General features: G+C 44.2%; 1 protein-coding gene across 1 annotated transcript in view; it reads left to right on the forward strand.

Moving 5' to 3' along the window:
* ptprdb (protein tyrosine phosphatase receptor type Db) overlaps positions 1 to 27,211 on the forward strand; it is a 152,616-nt gene that overhangs the window by 19,114 nt on the left and 106,291 nt on the right. Inside the window, exons 2-4 of the mRNA XM_084004832.1 lie at positions 10,537 to 10,562; positions 25,670 to 25,745; positions 27,029 to 27,073. The gene's annotated coding sequence lies outside the window, so the exon portion shown is untranslated. The remainder of the gene's footprint in view (positions 1 to 10,536; positions 10,563 to 25,669; positions 25,746 to 27,028; positions 27,074 to 27,211) is intronic.

Below are 27,211 nucleotides of genomic sequence, written 5' to 3' on the forward strand. Positions count from 1 at the left end.
AGCAGAGTTCCAAACAAACTAAGTTAAAGTCTAAGTGAACACCAGGACTTTATTCTTGTCTACACAAAGAGAGAAAAATGTGATTTGAGTCTCAATTCAAAGAGAAATTCCCCCAATTTCCCCTGTAATTGCCAGTGTGATCTGGAGTCCGTCACGAGTCAGAGAAACTAACCCTGATGATGTCATCCCACGGACATGTGTTTGATCCGAATGTCTCTTTTGTTGATTTTATCACATCCTAATGTCTCCTTTTAAAACGTAACCGTTGACAACCTTCGGCTCTGCCTCAGGTCTGAGTCACTGCTCTGACCTTGGGAAACCTGAAGCTCAGCTAGTACTCAGTGATTTGCTGGTGATGATCATCGGTTCCTTCAGATAGGTGATGCACAGCTTTGAACACAGACCAAATGTCAGCTTTGTGACCCCCCCCCCCCCCCCCCACCCGTCTCAGCATCATCAGTAAACAAGCAGTCACATCAAGATCAATCCCAACATTTAACAACACAATTAGATATTTGCTTTCATGTTTGTGCACGTGTGTGTGTGTGTGTGTGTGTGTGTGTGTGTGTGTGTGTGTGTGTGTGTGGATTCATACATGGCTTCAAGACTAAGTGCATACTTAAACATGTTTTTAAGTTGTAAACTAAATAAGACTCATTTGGTGCAACACATCAATGCTGCTGTTAGAATTGACAAACTTCCCAAATGTATCAAATCTGCCACTCATGGTCGAAAACCTTTGATCAGCCGCAATTCTGAGATAAAGTTGGCCGTTTGGGAATAATCTACGTCATAAAATGACGTAAAGGCTCAATAGCCTCAAATCATTTTGCCGAGCGCCAAAACAATTATTTTCAAAGTTATTTGCGTATCGTCTTAACGGACAGACTTCACAAACCATGGCAAAGTACTTTTTACTAATCGTTACTTCGGCATACTCTTTATCCGTATATTGTAATTAAATCATTTGATAGCGACCGCTGCTGTGAATACAGCTCTATGAGACTGACCCACCCCCCCACTGTCCGGGCTAGGGCTGGGTATCGCCACTGATGTCCCGAATCGATTCGATTCTGATTCACAAGGTCCGGATTCGGTTTAATCTCCAATTCAATATCGATTCGGTTCAGGATATTTCAGTTACAATATCAATTTTGCTTGGATATGAAATAGATTCTCATAGAACTAATGCTGTAAATTGTACAAGGAACCCTCTAACCTGGTGCATTATTAAAATATTAATGTTTACATTAAGAATTGACCCCAAAGCAGTGACATGAATGTACTTTTTTATTAAACATGACCAACAGCCTGTCAGGCTTACACTATATCTTATTTGTGTCTGTACGGAAGTCAAGTAAGTTCTGAGTGTAGTGAAAGGAGATGACAACATCTGAACAGATCTGAGCAGCAACCTGGGATAGAGAGAGAACAACCGTCAATAGGTTTAGAGATCCCACATGTTTGCCATGTTTGGCCTTATGAAATCTGAATTATTTTTTCCAGATTCCATTTGATTTCCCCCCACCCCTAGTAACCATTGTGTGGCATTACAATCATCTGTTGTCATCTCTCAGCACCTTGTGATATAGTGTCACATATATCCTCTCTGAGCTGATGATTAGATCCAAGTCGTTGGAGTAAACTAACGTGGAATAATAAGGATTAGAGCAGCGTGAGTGTTAATTACAAAGTGACTCTGCTGATGCGATGTGCCATTGTATTTATTCAGCTGTGGACCATCTTTGTGTGTGTTTGTGTTTGCCGTCGTTTCCGGGAGTCGTGCCCTTTAGCACATGAATTTCACACTCGGGGATCTTTATTCTTAATAACAACTCGGCAGCGTGGCCGCAGGTTTTAATCAAAGCATGGGTGGTATGTCACATTTGTGTGTGTGTTTCTAGTTCTATGTGCGATGTGACAATGTTCATTGTTCCTGAAAGCTACCAGTTTCTAAATCAAGCCTTTTATGAAGTTCTGCTGCTTCTGGGCAGACCATTAACATTTCATGTCAGCCTGGCTCACTCTCCTCCTCCCTCCTATGGGCGTTAAGGAGAAGTTCCCCTCTTTGAATAATCCCGGCTGCTGTCTGCAAAAGCATGCATTTGTTTATTGAGATATTTGATTTTTCAAGTGTACACAGTGGACACAGCTGTTAAGCTTGACCCCAGCTCAGAACTTTGAGTTTAAACGTTCGTTTTCGGACAAAGTGGTTTTCATAATGCCAACGGAGGAACAGATTTCTTTTTTCTTTTTTTAAAAATCTCAAAGTAGAGCCATAAGTTTCATCACTTTGCCAGACTTAATCGTCTCCTTCTCCCACTACGTCCTCACTCTCTTAACATTCCACCGCTCACTTGTCAGTTCTGAAGCGCAGCTTGCCTTAAGAGTCAGGATTCCGGCGCGTAAGCTCGTCTCATTATCCCCGTTTGTGTGCGGAGGCCAGTGTTTGCGTGCGCTTCATGTACGAGTGTATAACTGACTGTGAGAGCGTGAGTGAGTGATGGGCTCGTAAGCCCCCCTCTCTCGCGTTCTGTTTGAAATAAAGCGACAGATAATCGCAGGGCTCTGGCGAAGCGAGCTCATCTGAGCGCCAATCGATACGGGTGCCATAGCTTCAAAGCAGCCCTTCAAAGAGGAGAGAAATAGCCATATGCTCTACGTGCCGTGTGTGTGTGTGTGTGTGTGTGGGGGGGGGGGGGGGGGGAAGCGGGTGATTGTGAGTGAGAGAATAAAAGGAAGAGAGAGACAGTCGGGGAGTCTCTGTGTGCAGATGAAAACAGTTTTCATTTAGTAGCAAACATTATCACTTTACAGCTGACATGCGAAGTGCTTGTGATTCGACTGACGTCTCTGTTTAAATTGGACAAAATCATTGTTTCGTTAGCTCCTAATCTCTTGATATTACGACAATGTCATCTTTTATTCAGCAAAACTGGCAGCAGCTGTGGCCTTTTGTTGAGAAAACAGGCTGGGAGGAGACACTCACACACACTCTCCAAACCATCTCCCTCAGTGTGTGTGTGTGTGTGTGTGTGTGTGTGCAGCAAAGCGTAGACTATACAGCGTACCGAGAGGCAGCGGGAGCCGAATGCATGCAGGAAGGAAGGAGTGCGAGGACGAGAGAATGAGGGAGTGAGAGAGGGAGAAGGAGGTGCACGGAGACGTGTTTCTATGTGAGACCGGGATGAAGGAGAGGAATCCCTCCCCGAAAACATGCAGCGTTTAGCGGCGCCGTCTCACCTTCGCCAAAGTGAAAATGAGAGTGTATTTTTGACTCGTCGGTGCAAAAAAGAAAAAAGAAAACTTGTCTGGAAGTCGGCGTATGGCGAGCCTGCGTTCCGTATGTGTGTGGAGGAGAGTGCATACTTGTGCACGCCGCCATATTGAATTAGCAGGTGTAGAGCAGTAATTAGTGACACAAGTGGCCGGCTTGAACTCGTGTCCACGCGAGCTCCTCGTGCGTTTTACATGCTTTCTGAGGACGAGTGGACACGATCATCACGCCGCGCCGCCGTTCTGCCACTCAAACACACATTTAGTTTTGCAAATGGACTCATTACTAATGAATCACAAGCTGCTTTTCGAGCGAGGCCGAGCACGGCGTAATGGTTTGGCCGCTCACCAGCGCGCCCACGCACACTCACACTGAGTGAGATGGAGAGCAAGTGTCCAAAAGCCCCAATTACCTTCACGTCCAGTGTAAGAGAGCGAGCCGGAGAGCTAATTACAAGTCCCACACATGGAGACGGGGAGGCATTCGAGCGCACACGCACAACTCGGGCAGATAATGTGTCACCAGTAATAGCGTTCCCCGTGTTGTTGTTTTTTCCTTCTTCCCCGTGATTGTTTGTGTTTACAACAAGCTCGTTATGGGAAATATGGCCGCGTCGCCGCGTTGTTAACATAAGTCATGATTACAACCCCTGAGCCCGACGATCTTTATTAAAGCATCAATAAGGCGGTGTAATTGAGTAAATCCACTTTTAGCCAGATTGATTTACACTTCAGCGCTCTTGACGGGGTCGAATGAGATCAAATTATACGAGACGCCAACGAATGCACTGCGTCGTCATTCAGTAAGTGGAATGAATATGTTTTTTTTTTATTTGTCGTTCAAGTACTATCAATCTTGTTCTGGTGGCGCTTTGCCAAGACATAAATACTGCTGATTGTCTCTCCCTCGCTCTCTGTGGTGACTGAGAGAGTGAGCGAGATGGCAGTGATTGGACGGAGTAATTGGACCTAATGAAGATGTCAACTGCCTGTTTCTTTCTCTCTCCATTAAACACAACTGGATTAGATTTACTGTGCTGCTTACGCTAACAACTTAAAGACTCCATCAGTAGGTTACTCTCCACATGCTCACACACACACACACACACACACACACACACGGATTGGCTTAGCTCAGTAGATCAATGGCCTATTGGTCAATGTCTCCTCCGGGAGGGTAATCTATCTGCTCCTCACTAATGAAACACTCTGATCGCTGCTTGTGTGTTTGTTTGTGTGTGTGTGTGTGTGTGTGTGTGTGTGTGTGTGTGTGTGTGTGTGCATCCATGGGTAGGAGATTGCGTCTAAAGTGTATGGATATGGTGTGATGTTCATGTTCTTGTTCTTAGGTTAATTAGAGACTTTATCTACCATTTTGTGTGCTGTAAGCCATCTACACACACCACATACTAGGGCTGAATGATTTTAGGAAAAGATCTAATTGCGATTTTTCTGACAGATATTGCGATTTCGATTTGATTCACGATTTCCTTCAAATCAAGCTTCTGTGCAATATTCACAATGTACAGTAACATTAAAACATTGCATGCTATTACTCTAATGCAAGTATGAAAACTAAAGTTAAAAATTGCTTAAAAATTTAAAAAACATGCATGTTCATTCTTTAAAGTCCTTGACCAATGGCAGTTATTACAAATGAACTAAAAGAGCCATCTTTGACTGTCTTAACTTAAAAAAAATGTGCAACTGTAATAATGTAATTGTATATCAAATACAAAAACTGTTATTGAAATAAAATGACCCTTCTTAAAAAATATGTCAGACATTAAAATAGGTGGGTCATTCATTTATGGCTTACCACTTCTTCTTTACACTCCGCGTATAGCTGTGGGACGGCAACCTGTTAGAAGTCGGTGCGGGAGGGAATCGTATATCTGTCCAGCGTGCGGAGGAGGTTTTTAAATACATCTTTCCGGTGTCTTCCGCTGCTCTTATCGTACGGAGTTACACTAGCAAAAGATGCTGTAATTGTAGTCTGTTTGCTACAGTGGGCCTGATCCTCATAGGCACCGGACTTTTTCGTCATGCACGCGTCATGCAAATGTCTGGTGATTTTTCAAGTGCCGGTGTTGTGCCGTAATCAGCGCCCCTGCCGTGAAATGCACCCTCTCGCGGGAGATTATATCACCGGTATATATTGGTTGTGTTTCTGCTGGATGTTGCAACTTTAGCGCGACAGGTTTTGCACAGTACCCGTTTCTGGTGCACGTCTGCAGCCTCAAACCCGAAATACTCCCAAATGACGGACGTGCTGTTTTTCTTGGCGATTAAATCCCCTAACTCCGCTTCTGGTCCAGTTGAAGTAATTTCTGACTAATTACAAATACGGAGCAGGTTAATACTGATTGGTTAGCGTGACCTGTTCATGAGTAGTCTGATTGGTGAGCTTGGCAGGATGGTCGGGAGACGGCATGTATGTGTAAAATAGTTGACAACAGATCCTGGGTGAGTCAGGAGCGCTGCAAAAACCGCAGCTTTGGCGATCACATGATCGCGTTGTTTGAAATCGCAATTTCGGTCAGAAAACGATAAATCGTTCCGCCCTACCACATACTACTGTGTATGTTTACTTTGAATGTGCCCTTATAATTAGGGGTGTAACGGTACACAAAAATCTCGGTTCGGTACGTACCTCGGTTTTGAGGTCACGGTTCGGTTCATTTTCGGTACAGTAAGAAAACAAAATGCAAAATATAAATGTGCTAGTTGTTTATTACTTTTGTGCTTTTAACAGTAGGAACATGCACTGGAGCTAGAATGCTGCTCAACAATATAAATACAAGTATTTAAAATATTTATTTAAAAAATAAAAATAAATAAAAATAACAGACTGTTTCTTTAAAAAAAATAATCCATCTGATGTGCAAAATTGAACAGTTGCAACACTAAATAGTTTCAAGTTGTTGCTCAGATTAAATAACATGAATAAGGCTCAGACTGTTTTTTTAAAAACAAATCTTTTCTCCATCTGATGTGCAAAATTGAACAGGGCAGGGAGAGGCTGTTTAAACGCGGTGGGGAGCTGTGTTTGCACTAAAGGCGGGTCCACACCGGACCGAAAATCGGCGTCTTTGAGAGAGTCGGCGTCCGTGACATGAGTCTCCTTGGTGTGGTCGCTCGAATCGGCCCACGTCGGCGTTCATTTCAGCCGATTCAAATGTGTAATCCGCCATTCGAGTCGGCCATGTTAAGTAGCCCGACTTCATTTACCGACGCGAGTCGGGCAGTCGGTGCGGTGTGGACCCGCCTTAACGCTACGCTCGTCTTTCTCCTCGTAGCGATGTTCACGTGGGGGTGGTGCCGTTTCAAATGCGTCAACAGGTTTGACGTGTTGCCAGAAACATACCCGACCTCACATGAACAATGTCGGCAAACCGCTTTGCCGAAGTGTTCCCAAACGGGAGACCTTAATGTCGCGGGAGGGTCCTCCAACTCTGGCTTGTTGCCAACGCTAGCGGCATTAGCCATGACGTCCGCTACTACTGCTGTTTATTGTGTCGCGGTGTGCGCAACTGCGCATGTGCGGCTGCAGCACGCTCCACAAATGCGGTCCTCTACATAATATGTCCGTATGGAAACTCGTTCGGTACGCCTCCGTTCCGAACCGAGCACCCCGTACCGAAACGGTTCAATACAAATACATGTACCGTTACACCCCTACTTATAATACATACTTTATAGATGTTTATATATAGACCGATGCCAACCGGGGGTCTCCCAGCTCAAGCGATTGTACACTTATACATTTAATTTAACACACACAGCTAATTGGCTCCTCTTGGATGTCCGTGTGTCCCACAATGCCCGGCTATGGCACACCAAAGCACTCTGTCTCGCCTGCCTCTTCATGTGCGTCGGCCTGTGTTCAGGGTCTCCTCTGGCCCGCCTACTGTGGAGTTTAACACGGCCTGTTAATCAACCCAGATCACCTGCAGCTGCGTCGATCAGCTGACGCTGCTCCCGCGAGCCGTCCCCACACACCTCTCTCTCCTGCAGCCAGATGCTGCACCACGCCCACCTCCACCGCCGTGCAATCCTATTCAGCAATCAGGACATACTCGAGATTTTAGCTGTGAATCGCCATATTATCATTATCATCCGGACTTTGGAGAGGCATTGCTGTGAATTGGGCCTATTATCACCTCATCCAAATCAGTATGTTGTTTTCTCCTGAATAGGCCCAATTCACGGCAATGTCTCTACTTAAGATGAGCTTTTTTAAAACATTTCCTGGTGACTTAAGGTTTTTTTTTTAAGAAGGCAGACAGGGATCAGTGAAGTCATTGGCCCCTTTTAGACAGACGATTCCGCCGTAATGGCGGGAAGGCGAGTCGAAATATGCCGCGAACTGGAGCGTTTAGTTACGCTGTAACGGTGTGTGCGTTGAGATAGAACCCCGGCGTTGCAGAACAAGTGAGGCGTCCCACAGCGTGGCTGCGGTCTCGTCTATGGACTCGTCGGCCACGTCGGGCGTCGGAAATCTGATTAGCTCGATGCATCAAAACAACTACGAAAGGTAAACTTTTACCTCCGTTGCCGTCTCAGAGGTGTAATATTCTGTTACGCCTTTCTGCCTTGGCGAGCATCTAGACTGACGGCAGGGCGGAATAACGGCAGAATACTTCTGTAACGAAAAGGCAGTCTCAAAGGGGCTAATGTGTGTCATGGTTTATGTGTCATGGTCATGTTTGTGTGTCAGGGTCGTCTACAGATTGCATACAATCTATGAGCAAGCATGAGGATGTTCAAGGTGCTGTTCGTTGCATTATTCTGTGAAACATACTATATACTATGAAGAAGCGTCAGTCAACGAGTGTAACTGGCAATAACCCAAAAAGCTCAATGCCAAGGAGGAATTGTTATTGAGTGTAAATTCTTATCTTATATTCATGGACTTCACCACCTCTATTTAATCCCTGTATTTCATGATTGTCTCTGTAGAATCCTCACAGTTGTTAATAATGCTTTTATCAGTAAACTTTTTCTGACAGTCATGTCTGAAAAGCCGTGAGTGGGTGCAGCGAGCGCCTTGTTACAAAAATCCAGAGATGCATGACCAATCACTGCAACAACTCGCGCTCACCACAAAAGCCACGATGACGCACCGTCAGCCAGCGTCACTGCAGCGAGCACGGACCGACATTAGTGCCCTCGATCCCTGTGGCAGCCGACCAGGGCGGCCCATCCCCAGTGTGTCAGGGGTCCGCCAACCAATCTGCTTATGGTTGTATTGTTTACTAGAGCACTAAATTGGAAACAATGTTCTTCATAGATGGTAATTTTGCTCTGACAGTGCACCAGACTGATGTATTTAACTTGTCATGTGGGCGGGCATGCCCCCAGAAACCAGGTCTAACAGAATCCCATCCCTCAAAGCTCCAACTCACTCTCAGACAAGCCATGGCACATTCACTTCAGATCAAAGGAAGAATTAAGTTCAGTGTTAAAAAGGACAATTTTTTTAATTGTTGCAATCGTTTGTTCACATAAAAAGTGACAGAAATAGTAAATAATAATAAAAAGAAAATGAGAGGGAGTTCAAACCTTGGCTCCTTTCTCACCTGCACACAGCTGGCTAATCACGGTGTGAAGTCAGTGTGAACGTCAGTCTTGGAAAGCATCCAACGTACTTGGCTGCAGCCTGTTCGCCTAATCGGACATCAACAAGGCCCGGAGGGAGGGAGGGAGTCTCAGAAGCCATTCGACCATTTGATGAGTACTTCTTCCGAATAAACTGGCAGCTTAAAGGCATTTGCATCGTCTCTTTCCAGGGCCACGTGTGTTGCTGCCAGGGGAGCGTGGCAGTGTGGAGTACAGTAGGTCATTGGTTGGCGAGGGAAGGAGAACAAACACCCAACAAACCAGTACTGTCTCCCCACTTCCTGCCCCACTGTACTGGGCACTGATAAAGTGTTGTGCAGCAGAGGGAAAGAGGACAGCAATAAATATCCTACTGGTTCCAGAGATCCAGCAAATCCATGAGGACTATATCCAGAATATTTTTTTCTTTGTTTGTTTATTTAAAGTGCAAGTTTTCTTCTCCACAGCCCCCTCAAAAGCAGATTTCAGAGCAGCCTCTTTTTTTGATTTGTTTTTAAATGTTGCAACTGTCAAATGGTGCTCTGCTTCACTTTGCTGCCTCGTGGAGATCTAGTCCACATTCCCAGTCAAAGCCATGCAAACTTTACAAAAAAAGGAAACAGAAATTAAAGGCACAGGGTGTAGTGTTTCTGGGGATCTTTTGGCAAAAATGGCAAGTGAGTGAGTGTGCATCTCTGTGTCTGTCCACAGCTAATCTTTAATTTTGCTGCAGCCAACTGCATAATGTTTTGGGTGGCCAGTTACGGCGGCATGTTCAAGGACCTCTCGCGGCTGCGGTGACTCACGCTTTTCTCAAAACACCTTTTATTGCCTGTTTTATGCTGCCATTGACCGCCTGCTGACTCCGCACTCGCTACTCTTAACTGGCACCCGGCCGGTTGAGGCTGCAAGTGATTACTCAGCTGAGTGCATCGCCGACCTCCATCATTCGCTACTCTGAGCTCACAGTTGGAGGGAAAACAGTCTGGGTAGCTCTCGGCCACTGCTCGGCAGCTCACGTGTAGTGTGTTTGGCTAACTGCTAACAGCTAACGGAACTACTAGCACACACACTGCTGTACTTCGTCGCACCTCATCTTCGTGTCGGCCGGGGCAGTTCTCCAACACGGGAGAAGTTTCTGTTGTATGCAATCTGCATCCTCACAGCTAGATGCCGCCAAATCCTCCACTCCAGACCTCGCAGACACTGATCATTTTGTGTTTTTACTCTAGAATGGATTTATGATCTCATAAAATGTTTGTAATTCAGCCATGAATTTTCGCAACTTTAATTTCACAGATTTACACCAGAGAATATTTTAATTCTATTGTGGAGGATTCTAAATTTCTGGAGGAGTGATTGGGGAATGATACGAGGAGTTTGCTTCTGTCTAATCACAGAATAGTTGCCTGTATGGTCATAACATGACTTCTATGGGAGAGCGAAAGACGAATGCACAACGAGCCTGCTTGTGAGTTCCACTGTAGCACTTTTGAAATCTCTGCTGTTTTACCTCACACGTTCTCTTGTGAAGTGTCTTGGAAAGTTGTTGTTCTGCGACTGCACCTCGGTAATCTAATTTCTATCTTCTTCCCCTCTCGTTCCCTCCCTCTCCTCTGTCTCTCCTCTCTTTTTCTCTCCCGCTCCTTCCCTTTGCAGTTTGACGTGTTGAAGTGCATCTTAAGGTAAGAGAGAGTCTCATTTTGTGTTTTCCCTCTCTCGTACTTTCCTCCTCTGATTCTCAACCCATATAACACAGCATGCCATCAGCACTTGGCACAGTGTGTGTATCACGAAACAATCTGTGTCCTCAAAAATGTATTTGGCGCCGGATCTCGCTCACTGGAACACAATAACATTGTGTTAAAATAACAAAGAGACACTTTGGGTTACACTCCCACTGCACTCTGCCGGCGAAGCCGTGGTCAGAAATGCTCAGAACTAAATCAGCAGCCGACATGACGCGGGATCTAGAAATCATACAGCATGTGTGATAGGTTTGCATCACCTCGCTCTTTCCCTTTCATTAATAAACGCTTTCAATCAATAAGATATATCATAAGCACTCTGTCGTAATTCTGCGCTGGTACACACAGCGAGTAATAATACACAGTAAATCCTATTTCACGCTGTCTTGCAACTGAATCTGCCTGTCACAAGCTGTTAGTCATAACCGGTTTGTCTGCAAAAAAAAAAATCACCCACAAAAACTGCGTTATAGTTTTTTAAAAGGCAAGCCCATTGTTATTGTTTATTTGTAGATTTCGGGTTTCAGCCTTAGTAGGTCTCAAATGTATTACTTTCAGACCTGGAGTGCTCTGTAATAATTTCAGCAGACTCACAATACTCCTCCGAAGAAAATGAAATGTGCTACAGCCACACGATTGTTCCCGACCTTGTGGTTGTGCGTCCAGGATGTTTGTGTGTGTGTGTATCTGACTGCATTTTGTCGTTGTGAGCATGGGCAGCGCTTTTCTTTTCCAGTTGAAAACCTTGTATATCCAAATAACTTTTGATTATGAACGGGGTTCGTTTTAGAGCACCGTTGTTTGAGTTTATCTCGCATGCTGTGAAAATAATTTAATAGCCTCCAATTTGGGCTGTTTTCTCTGTGGATCCTCAAAATACAGCAGGACTGTTATTGCTATGATTATTGTTTATGGTCTCAATTGAATGTGCAGACAAGAGACAAAGATGTGCAACAGTTGAATAAGAATGGAAGAGATCAACGTGAGGAAATGGAGCGTGAAGCTGAACAGGTTTCAGTTTCAAGTGAACGTTTATAACAAGCTGGAATATGAACAGTTGTGTTGCTGAAGTAAAGCTATTCTTATCACAGCTAAACATGGACTGATAAATCAGTTTAAACATATTCAATTATTTATATCAGAGTGGACTGAGTCTAAGCATATAATGATTAGAGTGAGTGAGTGGGCGTAAACATACTGGGCTTGATTGACATTTCCCTCACTCTGCTACATCTATCTATCTCTATCTATTTGTTGTAGCTGCCAGGGCCCCACAATTAACATGTTTATTCTTCTTATTGGAGTTTAATGACCTCACATTGTCCCCATCGTAGCTCCGCCCAACTTCAACCTGAGTGAGCTCCTGTATGTGTCACTTTTAAACAGGTCTGATTCTGTACCCATAAACACTAAGAATTAATGGCTTAAAAGCAACAATAGACTGCACCGATTGGATGTCATAATCTTTCAACATAAAAAATGATCTAAAAAAATAATCACATACATTTCTGCACATATTCACGTATTCAAAATAGCCTTAATATGATTTGGCTCCTACAATTAAAAAAACAACAGCACACACTTTTCACCCTGCATTTGAAAGTGACATACTGCCACATTTCAGTATTGAGAAAACGCTGTGATACTGTAATTACAGCTGAATTTAGTCCAAGTAACCCACACCTACCTCGGATCTGCGAACCAGTAGGGAGGGATGCCAATCCTCCAAAGAAGTTAAAGCATAAAAAGCATCACAATTGTAGCTACAAGGTTGTTTTTTTACCAAACACATGCCATGTTAGCGTGCCCCTTAGTGTTTGCTTTGGTGCCCAAGTTTGTGCGTCAGATTTTTCCTCTGATATATATGTGTGTGTGGGGGGGTTAAGTCTGCATCGTAGTCTCTCTCTCCCTCCTTGTGTGTGTCTGCCTCCTCGTGTTTGGAGTGGGCCCTGTTGGGATTGACTCCATGTACAGCCTCATTAGTGGCTAAGGTTTGGCTGGTCCTCTGCTACTGGAGACTCACTCGGGGCACTAAGTCATATGTTACTCTGCTGCTGGCCCATCTGCCACATTGGCTCTCACTTGAGACTACAGCTTTTGTTTCTCTTTCTGTGCACATGCATCTTTGAAAGCAGGGGTGGAAGTTGGTACGTTTACTCCAGTTTAATACAGTTATGAGGTAGAGCAAAGTAAACCAATGTTCTTTTTAGTGAGGCCAAGTCATGCAGCTTCCTGTGGACCACTTGGGACCTCATTACTTAAATGAATATGTGCATTTAGTCTCACTTATAATGTATTTAAAATATTTTCAAAAACACATGCATATGCTAAGTTATGATGCATATCTCTTCGAAATGGCGAGTTTACCTACTATTCAATATAATGTAAGGTGATGTGGAAATGGCTGTAAAGATGGTCAGCAACGTTAATTCATGCACATATTCACTCTTCTCATTTTTTTTTATAGATAATGGTTGTGATGCTTTGTACATTTTTAAAAAGTGTGTGTGGGGGGGTGGGGGGGGGATATTTGGGAAACACTAATTTGAAGTACTTTAACCCTCTGAGACCCACATAGAGAACTTTCCGTCTTGTCATACTTTTGTGTATTGCCTATAAAATTGTAATTTTTTAGAGTATCATCAATTTATACACATCCCCAGAATCAGCACAACCTCAGCTAACTGTGTGTATCACTCAATAAATACTTATATACACTATAATATTTTAGCCCATCAATTAAAAATAAATAAAAACGCAGCTTCAATTTTTACACATTTGATTTAAAAAAGCACTGCAAACCATTATAACGAAAGAAAAGCTCAACAGAAAGTTTAGCACACTTGTTTGGATTGTTTTAGAAGTTATTTGAAGCTTCTAGCTGCTTTTGTCTATGAAATATGGATATTCTTTTGAGTAGTGTCCATGGGCGTTTTTTTTGCCAGCAATGGTCCTTTCCTCTCCCTGCCCTAAATATGTGTGTATATAGTGTACTTCTTCTGTACCATTTATGTATTTAACTTTCTCTTTCCCTTCAGTAACTCTTTGACTATCCTTTTCTCTGCTCTGAACTCCTCCGTGTCTCCCGTTTGGGCAAACACAACGACTCCCGGCCAAGCGTAAATCAGGCTTTCCGATTGGCTGTAAAAGCCGCTACGGGAGCCAATACGAATGTCCGATGCATAAACGTGACTCTATACGTCACGAGCAAGATGGCGGATAAAAACAATGATCGATATACATAAACAAAACGAAGAAATGCGCCGCGGAAACAAGGAGACATCTAGTCACATCTTTACAACTTTACGCATTCGTTTTGTTGTCAGAAATAAATCGCTCACATGGACAAGCAGGGTACCGTTGTTTATCCCCGTTTCTCTAGTTTAAGAGAAGATAACCTGCATGTTTCTAGCGCAAACCATTATGGAGTTATGACGCTCTAAAAAAAACATGATGACCAACTGTTGTATAAATCATCGCTCGCTAGATACATAAGTAAATATGGACATGGATAGGCAGAATGACCCCTGTGTGAAGAGGTCCGGTGCACAATATCACTGTGTGTAGAACAACTTAAGTTGTGTAATGTGTTGTGTTCGTGATAAAAACCTGTTTAAAGCATCGCTGTAATGGCTCCCCTCAGCAGGAGAAAGGTTAATTATCACATCCTGTTACAGACAGACAGGACACCTCCTCCTGTCGCAACATACACACACACACACTGAACCACACAAACATGCAGACCATCAAACAAACTGTTTGTGTGTGTGTGTTTGCGTGTGTGTGTGTGTGTGTGTGCGTGCATGTGTGTCATATAAAGATGTTATCCAGCATCTGGTTGTCCTCGTTTGCCTCATCACTCGACTGAGGCCTTCATCTCTTTTTTCTCCCTCAACTCCCATCCCCCCTGTGTCCCTGCTCCTCTCCCACATCCCATATCCACAAAATATGACCGCAGTCTTCCCGCAAAAAAAAATCCTTCACAAAGTTGTTCATCGGTAAGAAACGGTCAAAGTCCCTTTGGATCACGTTTCTTCAATTTGACGCAGCGAGTGAACGGGGGAGGGCTCATCACGTTGAAAAATGGGGCCCGCTTCAAAAATGACAGACGAGTGGACAGAGGTGTTCGGTTGGTGTGAAGCGGTGAACCACACAAAACGATTGCTGTTGTGCTCTGCGGAAGATGCCAAAAAAATTTAGAGTGGATCAAAAGAAGTGAAACTGACAGCTCAAAAGGAACCGTGAAGAAAAAGCGGGATTTCTTTTCTTCTAAAAATGAACAACTCCACTTCAGATCACGAACCCTTCTTTTTTTTCAAATAAATCTACACTCTTTCATGTCATTTACTCTTATTATCTCTCTCCTCAAACACTCCCATCTCCTTCTTTTACTCCCACTCGCCCCGCTGTCTGCTTCTCGTCTTATCCTCCTAGTTTTGCGCCCCATCCACCACCTCCCTCTCTCCATCCTCATTTCATTGCCAGTCTAGACAGCCTCAGAGGCAGGTGCTGAGGCTGGGGGACGGGGAGAAAAAATGGGGTGAGAAGGAGGGAGGGAGCAAGGGAGGAAAGGAGCCAAGGGGATAAGGAAGACTGAGTGAGAACAGAGAGAGATTAATAGATCAAGCAGAGAGGCGTATGATGAAAGTTTAGAAGAGTATGGAGAGGAAAGGAAAGAAAATGAAAGGAGAGGAGAGGGATGGGTCAGGTTGAGGTAGGATTGGAGCAGGGGGGAGGAGAGGAGGGAGGGAGGGAGGGAGATATGGGGGAAGAAGAGCTCTGAGAAAATCAGGTAGGTGCTATGCGGAGGGAAGAGGTAGAAATCAGGTGCTCAAGGCAGTGAAAGAAGGAAGTGGCAAAGAACGGAGGAAGGAGAGGTGGCAGGAGATGTGTTGCAAAAGAGCAAATATGGTTAAGAGAAAAGAAGTGTGGAGGGAATGAGGGAGGGGAAGTGAGGAGGCTGAGGGGAGGGAAGGAGGGAGGGGAAGTGAAGAGGCTGAGGGGAGGAGAAGGAGAAAAGGAGGGGGTCTAAGAGAAAGAGGAGGGAGCGGATGGATGGATGGATGAAGTGTGGATAGATATGTAGAAAGGAGGACAGGAACAGTGTCGTATGCTTTTATGGGAGGACACCGACTGGAAGGAAGTGAGGTGGGTAATAAGGCCATAGCTCATTCCTGTGGAGCAGCCTCCATCCTATTAGTGACTACCTCTCACTGGAAGACTTATACGCACCTCGTATTTCACCAGCAGGATGACGGCAGACGCTTTGGGAAGAAACAAACACACACACACACGCACATTCATAGAGCCACAGGAGTGATGACAGGAGAAATCTGCTGCTGCTTCCTGATGTGGAGAGAGAGAACGGCATCAGTGCAGAAAAACCAACGGCTCACAGCAAACTGTCAGGCTGTAGAAGACGTTTGACGCTATGAGATTATGCGTGAAGAAAAGCACCGAAAAAGTAACTTTACTAATTACTCAACAACAAAAGCAGTGATAAATAGTTACTTTACTTCAATTACTCAGCCCCGCCCCATCAAAGACACTAAATGTGCCTTTCAACATGGTGGTGGCTGAGCCGGCGGCTTGCAGCTAACAGTGGAATGGGAGGGAAAAGTGTTTACCTGAGGGGGGAACCTGAGTGTGGGTGGATCAGCTGAAACTGCTGTAAGAGAGCAGTGTGGCACAGCAGTCGTGACCTAGTCAGTGGTGAACACTCACATGAATCCTCTAAATCCCGTAAATGGCACCTTTAAGGGTAGGCACTACAGGCAAAAACTTAGTTTATCATGCACCAGATAATTTCCAGATTATTTTGTTCATTATTTTGCATGCATCAAATGTTTTATTTCAGACTCATAGAAAGACAACAAAAAAAACACAATGTATTACTCTTAAATTCACCAAAAATTAGCATTATATAATGCCACATTTGCATATTTAAACAACTATTTTTACAAGTTTTCTGAAACATTTATCTTTGTAAGACTGGCGGCCTGTCCAGAGTGTACCCTGCCTTCGCCCAATGACAGCTGGGATTGGCTCCAGCCCCCCCGCGACCCTAAAATACAGGATAAGCGGTAGAAAATGGATGGATGGATGGATTTATCTTTGTATAAGTAATCATATTTGAGTTTCATAGTGATATCTTTTAGTTGAATAGTTGACCATATTCACACGGTGTCTTCAAAATGTATGGAATTTTATTTTTCATTTTCTCCAATTAGTTTTTTCTTACACTTCCAGCCAGGAATCTCCTTTTCAGTAGCAACTACAAACATCAAACTTTTCAGATTCATTCCTTTCCCTATTCTGAAGTTTTTTCCAGAGAGGTTCACTCATACATCATTCATAGCCTGGTTTATAGTACATTTTATCCCTAAAAACATGTTAAAAAGTGCTTTTTTATGGCTGTTAACAGTTTTTCTGATTTATGGAGAGATAATATCCAATGTTCCCTCAGTGAGAAACTTTGACTCTTATATGCCATGAAAAAGGAAACAAGAATATTTAACTTGGTTTTATACAATGTGCAGATATCTGTTCTGGGAATGTTATTATGGAGGCTATTTGATAAGATAATGCATCAATTTCATATTTAATAACATTTCAATGCTCTGCATTTGCTCATCATCGACCGCTAGCTGATGCTAGCCTCCCGCTCAAAACAAAACCAGGTGTTTCTTAATTAAATGTTATCAAGAAAGCTAAAAACACACAATATTCAACAAAGACAACTGTGAATTTTATTCCATTGTTTTTGTAGAAGCTACCCATCTCCCCACACCTCTCGCCCATGCACCTAGCTAGCACATACTGAACCAGTCACCTGATCGCTGAGACAGCAAACTGATATCAACCTTCAATCCACTAAATCCTACACGGGACAGAGCGCTGTTTAGAAGCCTGGGGCAGCAATTTAAAAGCTTTTCAATGCGAGTGGAGTGTTTTGCATGCTGCTTTTGTGCTGCTCAGCTCCTTGCATTTTTCTGCTCTTTGCGCCTTGCGTTTTTGCAGCAGCCTGAAGGCCTGAACTAAAAGCCCCACGTCATTAGCACTATTTCTCATTGTGGTGAGTATTGCTGGATACCAGCAGCTATAGGTCTTTACCGACCATTGTCATCGTCATCCGAGCACAAAATGCCTGGCCGAGAGGCTAAGTAGTCTGGTACTTGAGATACCCGATAAGTTGTTTTCATTCATTTTAACTACTATGCTATTAAAAGAATATTCACTCATTTGCATTAAGCTTTGTGTCGTTAGAAACCCAGTGGTAATTTTGAATGGTCGTGTATCATTCCCTCATTTTCTCCTGAGACGGGAGATCTCCATATTTCTATTCTGAAAAAGAGACTCCGATGACACAGATATCGTCATTTTGCGTCCGTTCCTGCCCGCCCTCGCGACGCCGGACCCGCTTGAGGCCCGTTTGGTCTCGGAGTGTGACTGCAAACCGGCAGAGGACTGGCAAGGGGGGACAGATTAGTGGGAGTGGCCTGTGGAGCTGTGCATTGTGGGAGTTGTTGTCTTCCATCCACATGCATCAAAAAGTTACTGTCTGCCTTTTCTCGGTCAAGAAGGCACCAAATTCTAAATTTATTTTTACATTTTGACTACATATATGACCCACTTTCAATACAGATTCATGTTTCCACCGTTGAAGTATGCCTTTAACTATTTGCACACAGTTCATAGTTAGCATTGTTAGCTATTTTTATTCGTAAAAGTCACTCTGTCTGAAGAGGGTCTAGGTTTGCAAAAAAGCTAACGGAACATTACTGTGATTTAGTAATTACTGAATCCATTAAAGGACTTATTGTAAAAATAGTTATCACATACTGTAACTGGTTACTTCCCTTTAACAGTGAAATGTTAAGAAAGATTTCCTACGTGGAGTATTGTGTGAATGGAAGCAGGGATTGTCACGCATATCATTGCATGACAATGCAATTTCCCATCTCATGACCAGGTAATATTACATGGAAAATGGCAGTACGGCTGCGTTGTGAATGAAAGCAGTAAAAGGTTACTACGTCCGTCTGACAAAAGACGCGTTCACGCGTAGCGAGCGAAGACGCGTCACAAAACTCTGCTTATGACGCGTCATCATCATTGCCCACAGCCCTGTTTTGGGCGTAAAGGTCACCGACAATTGAGTCTTTTGTTTGCGTTTCTGTAGCAAGGGTGTACTGACTTGTCCTATCTACCTCTTGTTCTTCTACTTCTTCTTTTTGGTTTTATGGAGTTTTATGGTGGTTGGCATCCATAAGTATTGTATTACTACAATCTACTGGAAGGACCCACGCCCCCTCTGGTCCACCATTGCCATGGCATATGGGAAAAGGCGCAAGACAATGTTCTTGGTTGTCGTGAATGCAATATTGAACCACTCTCTAAGCTGACGGCTTATCTCTGTAACTTACCAGTAAGTGTGTGAAAAGGGCTTCCTGCCCAACACTGAAGGAAAGAAAGTTTAATGGAAGAAAAGGCAAACGGGACAAGCATGTGAACCAGCTGTCATGAGTTGATATACCGTCTTGGCTCACTCCGCCGGTCCAAGATCAGATTTATGTTCAGAAGCACCTCTGGAAAAACTCAGCCTGTTCCAAGCAGGGAAACAGATCATCTTCTGTTCAACTAACAACCTTGTACACTTATAGTGGGTGTCTGAGTGCTGTATAATCAGTCGCTCCAGGGAATTTTGTAATTGCAGGATATTTAACAAAATCCCCTGCTATCTTGCAAGGCTTTGCAATGTAGACCAGTCCCCACACTTTTACTTCATAAACCCTCCCACGCCCTTTTCATTTTGTGTGAGTGCCATTGTGTCGAAACAATCAAGCCGAAGAAGTCTGGTTAGCATTTAAAAACAATTTGCATTTAAACCAAAATGGGGGGGGAAGAGAAGCTCTAATTGTCTTAGAGTTTCAGATAAAAGTCAAAAAGAGGATCTTTACGGAAGCAAACGAATTGCCTTGATAACACACACAAATACACACACACATATACACAGTTAAAACAATCCCATCTTGTCCTTTAAAGTGAAAGTTCATTGGTGTTATTGTAATTTACCGTCTCCACGGTGACATTTTCTCCCGAGAGTAGAAAAGACATGTAAGGATCTATTCCAATAATTTTAGCCATTTTAATTAAATTTATGCATCTTCTTTTCCCTGTGAAGAATTTGGGGCAACTGTATCAGCGATAGTGGGGAAGAAAAAGAGAGAGAAAATGGGTCACTTTGGCAGAGGGACTGAGAGGCTTCATTAGGAACCCCGTCGCAGTCGTTGTGGTCATTCTAATTCTGATCCGGCATTCCCATTCTGCCCTCGTAGGATTCTAATATCCGCCTAACATTTGTGACCTCGTCAAAAGCAGGAAATCAGCAGGTGTCAGGTCGTGCCGGTCTCACCCGCCGTCGCCTCGGTGACAGTCGGCCACCTTTTTGTCAATTTATTCTGCCGTCTCGCCCGCCTTGAAGAGAGAAATGTCAGGTCTTTCTTATCCAGAACGTTGCAGGTTCCGAGTGAGAAGGCTGCACTCATTGTCTTTGCCGGTGAACGTAGTAAAATGTTAGCGCAGAGACACATTTATGTTAATTGTTCAAGGGAATTCGATACTGTGTAATTTTCCCTTTCAGAAATGATAGCCGAGCAGATGGAACAGGGCAAAGTTTTGTCGGCTCCTCCACTTTGGAAGCTCTTACTCCCTCTTAAATCTCACTTGCCCTTTCTCATTTGCTATAATTCTCCTCATCTCCCGCTCTGCTATTCACCCCCATAACACCCTGTTCATTTTTCTTGCTTCCCCCTCTGTGTTGTAGACTCTCTCTTTCACTTTCTTATGCTCTCTTTCGCTCTCTCACTCATTTGTTCTCTTGGCCCTCGAGCACAGTAGCGTCTAATATGTCTTTAAAAGTAGGACAGCGCTGAGTAATTTGTTGCACCTAACAAATAATAATTCAGAATTGTCATCATATATCCATGACTGCGGGGCCACCCCGAGCACACAATAGCATCTGCTGCTCATCGTGATTTTCTCGCCATTGTAGTGTTAAATGGAAATTTTGAAAATATAGGATTATCTCACAAAGACGTGACACCGTTTCACAGCGGGGTTGCCTGTGCCCTTTGTGTAAGCTGCGTCATTACACTGCCATTACATGGAATTGGCTGTGTTGTAGATTGCTTACAGCCACCCTCTGCTGCAGCTTGTCTTCCTTCCAGTAAGCCTGAAGAGAATAGCGTCTTTTAAATGTAGAGCCTTTTCGACCGAGAGGCCTCTCAAGAGGCAAAATGGATCAGATGATTACGGCTGTACGGTCGTTAATGTGATTTACAGAAGGATTGTGATACTTCAGGGACGTTCCAACAAATTGTACACACGAAGGTCAGTTTAGTAGCCTTGAAGGGTAACTTTGGTACTTTTCAACCTGGATCCGTTCCCGTGTTCTTGGGTCTAAGTGACTAATGGGGACAACCATTTTTGAAATTGGTCCAGTATTGAACGAGAGCGCTGTGCTGAAATCGCTGGGGGCAACTCTAATAAAACATTTTTCTTTACCTTTCGCTTGTTTGTTGTCGTGTCTAAGCAAGTCTTGCCCGAGGACAAGTCTGAATTCTCTCGTCACATGTCGCATCGAACATCTTTAAGATAACCTATGCTTTCTCTACTCCACCTCTGACAACACCGCCACTCTTCTCTCCAACTCTCACTTGTGTTTACAACGTCATCTTCTGGCAAAATGTCACATGACATGATGACAAACTGGCCAGATCAACTGAAAGGTAACACAACAGGTTTCATATCTCTGTAGCGTCCTTTCCCCAATGACGTCACTTATAATGACAATCTCAGCCTGTCAGTGTCAAAAACAAGCGATTTTAGTGGGCGTTCATGGTGGTGAGTGATTACAAAGCCCGCCGGCTGCAGCATTCTCCCTCAATCCTGGAACCTTCCTCATTCAGGCTTTTACAAGCCATATTTGGCGAGTTCCAATCAGAAATTGATACTTTTGGTTCAGTTTCCATTTGGTGCGTTTCGGTTTTTAACGTTGCACAAATTAAAGCTGAGCTAATAAAAAAATTATTTGCAGAGGTGCGTGTACAAAGCAGCAAATTGATCTTTTTCATCTCGAGAGATGCCACTTCCATGCGGGGAATTGCTGACTTTGAAATATTTCTGTTGATGTTTTTTCATTTTGACTCGCCGCTGATCTACTGCACCAATCCCTTCTCATTCAGCGCATCTCGAATTACTTTATAGACTTGGTTTTGTGTATTCTGGACACAATAACATGAGGAAATACATCCTTTAAGTATGACTTAGCTTGAAACACTGGGAAAAAAGTCCCAGTGATGTCGTCAGGTTGGAGTTTGGAGGAATATTAGAAGTTTGACCCCTCCTGGAGACAGGAAGTCAAGATGGCTCTCCCATCGTTGCACCAAATTTCACCGTTCTCTTTTCAGTCCGCTGCGTAGTCCAATTTGAATTACGAAATCACAGGACTCCTTGTAATGTTCAAACATTTGAAACATGGTCGTGCATTTAAACCTGTGTTAATTATGTTTGGGGATCTTTGACGTCATCACCTAACAAAGTTGATACGGTGAACAGGTTAGCGATTGTCTATTTAAACATCCAGCAAACTAAAAAGCAACATTAGTAATAATTTAGTTGTGTTTTTTATCGCCATTGTAAGTCTGATATCCCCTCTTCATTTATCTGTTTTTTTTTCTGTGCTAATGTTCACCAGCTAGTTGCTAACCTCAGCTTCGGACATTTTGCACAGGGCACTTAGTTTCCAGCTGGTTTGTCTGCCTGCTGCTGGACGAGAGGATGATAAAGTCAAAGGATGTGTGTTTTTTTAGTTTGACTGAAGTGTAACAGAAACCATAGCAATGAGCAGAAAGGCGATGAAATGCTCTGTAGAGCTGAGGGATACCTGCAGTGTGGTGATAATTCTCTGTGGGACTTTTTTCCCTTGGTGATGAAACAGTATTGTCGAGTGCTGCTTCAAATGTTGCTGTATCATTTGATTCCGTTTTAAAAGGGAACTCCGACCTCTCACCCCTAACCTTCATTTAACCTACAGTAAAATCAACATGAAGTCATGAGTCGCTCTAAAAGTGACTATTTCCCTTCTTGCCATGGATAAATGTTTGCTCCAGAATGCCAATAGAGGCGTGAGATTTACAACCAACCCTTTGGTCTAACCTCGGAGAAATGTGTCTGCATTCGGTATTTCAAATCAATACATGAATGCACACAGGAGTCTCGTAATCCACTCAGAATTCCGGATGAAGCTGTACGCATCCTGCTTTAGGTTTGGAGAGGAGCTAACTTTTTATGTGGTTTAGAATTAAAGTGTGACTTGAATGTCTATACTCTGCACAGGTTGTTGGACGAGGCCGTTATTGTTGTTCAATAATCCTCATTCCATTGTCGACCAAACGTCTATTATAAGCTTCAGCAGCGGCTGAATGATGCAGGCATTTGTGCATCATGTATCCTCTCAACGTGCTTCATCAGCCTTTTGGATTTCATTCAGATTAGATGCCTGTCTCTCTTGTGTAAACTCTTAAACGTCACACACACACACACACACACACACACACTCATGCCCACAAGTCGTAAACAAGTTCAAGTTGTTTACGCAAAACCGTGTCATGCCGCTCCGAGGGTCCCTGCTGCCAACTTGACCTGCAGTAACCTCCTGAACATTTCTGGGCAGACTCTAATCGGCGCTGCATACACACCTCCGAAGAGTAAACATGTTTACGATGTTTAAATCTGTAATAGATTCTCTCTAGAAAATCAGATGTGATCTGCCGCTGTAAAAGGGTGCAGGTTTTTGTCTGGAGATAAAGTGAGTAGGTAATCATGTCATGTGTTCTGCATGCCCCCGCTGTGACACTACATTTAAAGCAGGGCTCAGAAGAAGGGCCCTCTGATGCCCTCTCCGCCGCCCTGCTTCACCCACTCGCCTTGATGTTGAGTCCAGTTGACAGAAACCTAAGAAGAGTGTTTCGCACATGCTGAGTGAAGCCGAACCAGAGTGAACCGAGCTTCCACTGAGCTGCCCTGGTTAGGGTTAGACATCAAAAAATTATCTGGGCCATTGCTGTGCACATCAGTGCAGAAATAGTTTAGTTCATGGAGTGAAAATGCTACGTGAAAGCACTTTAGTGACCTAAATAATGTGCCGCTTTGCCTTAAATCGTCCCCACCACCGGGCGGAAACCTTTTTAAAGGTGATGTCCAGACGGCGCGACCGGAGTCAGATTCCCCTTCAAATTACTATCAACATCCCTCTCACCGAGTAGTCACTCCAGTCATCAACATGAAACGGATTCAAAGGCTGCTCTGAAGGGCTCCCGTGGGAGTCCTCGCCGAGATGCAAAGCAACTCAAATGGTTTGCAGACAGACTTGCACCGTGGGTGCCTCTTTACCACATGAAAATCGGGGGAAGACTAACAGCAATGCTGCGTCCACTGAAAACAGGATACATTAAACGCGTCCTATTGTGCCAGACTGAAATTGCTCGAGTCAACATGAGCTTTCCAAATGATCTAGTTTCCAAACTCTTCCTCTGCCGAGGCTGCCGGGGCTTTAATTACTTCTGCTGGGCCAGCGCAGGTGAAGCACATTCTCACTAACAAGGTGGTTTCCATCCGGGGAGCACTGAAACCCACCAGGAAAACAACATGATGGAGAGGAAAACTGGCGCCCGCAACAGAGGGGTAACTGATGCTTAATAATCCCCCACCCAACTGATTTCACCAGCCATTGTCAGATCGTTACGGAGGAAACGCGGTGCAGGCGAGAAGCATCCAAGCAGGAATGTGTCATCGACCGAACCAGTTTTCTCAGTCGGTGCACATACGTGTGGAGCTGGAGCAGCCCCGCAATCTACCTGATGTCTTATTGATGATGATTATTTATGCATTAATGAGATTATGTCAATACGTGAGCCGTTATGACCTGAAAACGACGGGTGTTAGGAGGTCGAGGGATGTAACAGTAATGACATCGTCCTAGTTTTCACTCGCAGTTAAACAACTCATCATCTTTACATCATCAGATCCGCCAGTTAATGTATTCTGCCATCATCGGCTCTGCCCTTATTCAGTAAGTCGGTCAGCAGCACAAACGCAGGAATGGTGTAACAGCACAGACTAGTGGCGGCTGCTCGCTATGGCACTCTGCTCCAGAATCACTGCTGTAATCTGATTTTTTCATAGCTGCAACTTGTCACACCCTGCTGCACATCGTGTTCCTGTGTACTATAAACGAAGGCCGACCAACAAGGATCACATTGTGTTCACACACTCCACGTGTGCACTCCAGTGGCTGGTCCGCAGCACTGCTGCACAAGGGTTGTTTGTCTGAGGCCTCAGAGTTCAACAGAGGATAGAGTTTAATAACTAAAGTAACCGTGCAACTGTCCCGTGATCCCCGTTTTTGCTCCCACCAGTGAAGTGATTTCCATTTTGCTGTGACTCGGTTTGAGAAGAATTCAGGATAACGCCATTGAGTCGCTCGCCATGGAGGAGTAGCGTGTTCTGTCTTTGCTTACACACCCCTGTGCTAGTATTCACACAGGTGCACTAATACAAACCCTTTTGATCTGTCGGTGTGCACTTATTATACGTAGGTGCTATATGCTTTCCCCTCTCCGGCTTTCCAGCACTCGTCCACTCGCAGCCTCCTGTAAGCAGCCATGGAAGCCTTAAAAGCCTTAAAAACTCCTGGTATAGGAGATGAGCCGGGGCTGTCCACCTGACCCGACATGCTTTTCAAACAATTATGGTCCATTAATTACCTTTACGTCATAGCCTGAACACAATTAAACCTCACATTATTGCACATAAACACACAAATACAGAGGTAAACACGGGGAAGTTAGCTGAGAGTTGGTTTTAAGGGCATAGAGTTCTGATAAGGTTCTCCTCCTAATCCCTTTTCGCACTTCTCCTCTTCCCTTCCCCATCTCCCTCCCTGCTCTCCCTCTCATTGTATCTCTCCTTCTCTCTTGCAGGAGAATTCTGGGGAGATTTCTGACTCTTTCATTCCTCAAGGATGAAGCAGCAGCGTGGACCGGTGTACTGAAACAGGTAAGTGCTGCATATCATGACGACCTTCCAACAAACACATACTTCCCTCCCTCGCTGTCAAAAGCAGATTAGTTCTGGGCCAGATTGGTGCATGATTTATGTTGCTAAAAGGCTGCGCCGTGTCCACAGAGAAAGTCGCAGAAAGGGGGAGTACAAAAAAAAGAAAAGAGAGAGAGAGGCGGAACCTCGCTTGTGAGAAAGAGAGCAGAGGAAGCACAGAGAGAAGACTCATCCTGAGGGACAGACAGAGACCGTCGGCAGGATGAAAGTTTAACCAAACACACACCCCCCCCCCTCCCCCCCACAGGAGTGGCAAATCTGCTGCCGTCGCAGTGGACAGACTCGGAGAAAGACGTGCAAAGAGACAGACGGGCAGACAGGACAAGACAGAGCAGCGATCCCCAGCTGTTTTTAAAACGCTGCCTCTGATACATTATTGAATATGCAGCTCTCCAACGCATCGCTGAGCTTTCCTCTCATGTTAGCGCTCAAGTTTGCACAGCGTCACCAGTCTAAATATAAAGCATTCGCTCAGCCCCTCTTCGGTGTGTTAAAAGATGCAGCGGTGTGTGTGTGTGTGTGTGTGTGTGTGTGTGTGTGTGTGTGTGTGTGTGTGTGTGTGTGAGTGGCATTTTCCTTTTTCCTGAGGCCGGCTGGAGTTTTGGGTTGAGCGTGTGCGTGACTCAATTTTGGCAAAAAGCCTCTGCAAACTTAAAAACAAAACAAAATGGACTTCATGAAACTCTTCTGAAGTATTGTGAGATGATGTACTGAGTACACTGAGACAAAGTGGCGGGCTTCACTGGGAGTCCCATGTGCCGTTTGTGTAGGAAGTGAGATGTTACTGAGGGGATTGATTTTAAATCAGACACCGCAGTCTACAGCTGTCTAGTGCAGAGATGATGTAGCTACAACCCTTTTCCTAGGTCTCCGTTTTCCCCCACTTTAAAAAGTTGGATGTGGATGGATGCCCTGAGGTCACTGTCCTAAGACTTTCGTGTAGGTGGAGTACCAGGTCTGGGCTACAGGTGGCAGCAGAGCAACATATCCAGCAGGCATGTTTCTGTAGCAGCCTCAATTGCCCCCATTTTATCAGCAAATCTCGGTGTGGGCCTCCCTTCATCCATCTCCCTGTCTCATACAAGACGGCTTGACAAGCAAACAAATCTTCCTGGCTGAGAAAAACACTGGAGAGGAGAGAAAAAAAAAACACAATCAATATGATCTATTTTTGTTGATGGAATCAAACTCGCATTAACGACTCTTGTCTTGTCCCATTTCAGCTCCCGCTTTTAAACTTCATGTTCCAGGATGAATCATGAGCAAAGGTAAGAAACGGTTCTTTAATGTGACTTCCTGTTTGTGTCCATGACAACATGCGAGTGCAGGTTAAGATACACGCCTTCCTATCTGCTGGTGAGGGACACGGACATCCACCTGCTGTGCATATAACAGTTGTATAAATG

Source organism: Eutrigla gurnardus (assembly GCF_963514095.1).
Source record: "Eutrigla gurnardus genome assembly, chromosome: 3".
Lineage (NCBI taxonomy): Eukaryota > Metazoa > Chordata > Actinopteri > Perciformes > Triglidae > Eutrigla > Eutrigla gurnardus.